Below are 1979 nucleotides of genomic sequence, written 5' to 3'. Positions count from 1 at the left end.
TTCCCACCAACAGTGTTTGTTTTTTCCACATCCTCTCCAAAATTTATTATTTTTTAAAAGACTTATTTATTTTAGCCAGGCATACCTTTAATGCCAGCACTTAGGAGGCAGGGGTAGGTGGATCTCTGTGAGTTTGAAGCCAGCCTGGTCTACAGAGTGAGCTCCAGGACAGCCAGGACTGTTGCACAGAGAAACCCTGTCTTGTGGGGGGTGGGGTGGGGAGAGGGATATGGGGATGGACAACTACCACAAAGGCCTTCTGGAAAACCACATGGAAATCTATTGCTATATCTGCTTCCTAAGATATGCACGTATATGAAAGGAATTTAAATCAAATCACCATATAATGGGGAGACAATGCTCCAACTAAACATCTCAAAGTAAAAACCTCCAGTGCCAGGACTGAGCTACATCTTGTTGAGCCCTCAGCTGAAAGGTCCCATAGTTACACAGTCTTCAACCCTATTGGTTAGCATCCACAGTGCTGGAAGGCGCTCTGCACACTAAAGGAAGAGAAAAGTACTTGGCAGTATCACCCCACTACAAATTCTGTGGCCTACGTGTGTGCTGGTATAATCGTGGTACAAACACTATGAGACTACCCAACCTCTTTTGGACTGGACTTCAGGCTGACTCCATGAAATGGAACCCATACCTCACACTGCTAAAGTAGCCAAGACCCCGAGACTAGAGAGGTCATGGGCCTAGTGGAAAGACTGTCATTCTGTTAAAGGAACACGGCATCAGAGTCGCTTCTTTTTGTAGTAGATGGTGATTAACACAGAGACTCGTAACTGAAAAATGCAGCGAGTGAGAGACTTTGGAGTCCTCAGTCCTGAGTGGGATGTCTTCATCAAACTCTACCCTCAGGGCTCAGGGGAAGAGGAGGTGGTAGATAACCAAGGAAACAACTAGACTCAACCAGACTGATATAGACCATAAACTCACAGAGACTGTTACAGCAGGCACAATGTCTGTATAGGTTCAGATGAGACGAAATCCCAGCCCAGAAAAGAGGAAGTGCGCGCAAAGTCTCACTCCTAACCAAGAAGGTATTTGCATTTGATACCTGCCAACATTTCCAAGGGGAAGCTGGGTGGTGGTGGCACACGCCTTTAATCCCAGCACTCGGGAGGCAGAGGTAGGTGGATTTCTGTGAGTTCGAGGCCAGCCTGGTCTAGAAGAGCTAGTTCCAGAACAGGAACCAAAAAAAGCTATGGAGAAACCCTGTCTCGAAAATAATAATAATAATAATAATAAAAAAAACCCAACCATTTCCAAGGGGAAATTGGTCTTCTCCAATGGAATGTTTCTGATTTATCAACAACACTCTAGGGCAATCCCATGCCCAGTAGATAGCCAGTACTTAGCCAATGCTAAAGGAATGTCATGGTTTTTTCTGTGTGTGTGTATTTGTGTGTATTTTGTGTGTGTGTGTGTGGATTTAATGTGTGCTTATGGATTTTGTGGGGGGGATTGTATGTGTGTGGATTTTGTGTGTTTTGTGTATGTGGATTTTGTGGGGGGGAACTTTTTGTTCTGCTTTGTTTTGTTTGTTTGTTTGGTTGGTTTTGTTTTTTTGAGAATGTGTTTCTCTGTAGTTTTTGGAGCCAGTTCTGGAACGAGCTCTTGTAGACCACGCTGTCCTGGAACTCACAGAGATCCTTCTGCCTCTGCCTCCCAAGTGCTGGGATTAAAGGCATGTGCTATCACTGCCCGGCAGTAAATGTTTTTAGATTTGTTTATTTTTATATGTATGGGTGTTTTACCTGCATGTATATTTTTGCACCATGTGTGTACAGTATTGTCCTGAAGAGGGCATCACACCCTCTGGAACTGGAGTTATGGATGGTTGTGAGCTACCATGTGGGTACTGGGAACCAAACCCTGGTTCCCTGAAAGAGCAGCCAGTGCTCTTACCTGATGATCCATCCCCTTTGGCTCTTCTTAAAAAAATGTGGTCTCCTTTTTATTTTGCT

The sequence above is a fragment of the Chionomys nivalis genome, chromosome 17, assembly GCF_950005125.1.
Source record: "Chionomys nivalis chromosome 17, mChiNiv1.1, whole genome shotgun sequence".
Taxonomy (NCBI): domain Eukaryota; kingdom Metazoa; phylum Chordata; class Mammalia; order Rodentia; family Cricetidae; genus Chionomys; species Chionomys nivalis.
The sequence above is the reverse complement of the archived record's forward strand: the minus strand, read 5'-3'. Positions refer to the sequence as shown.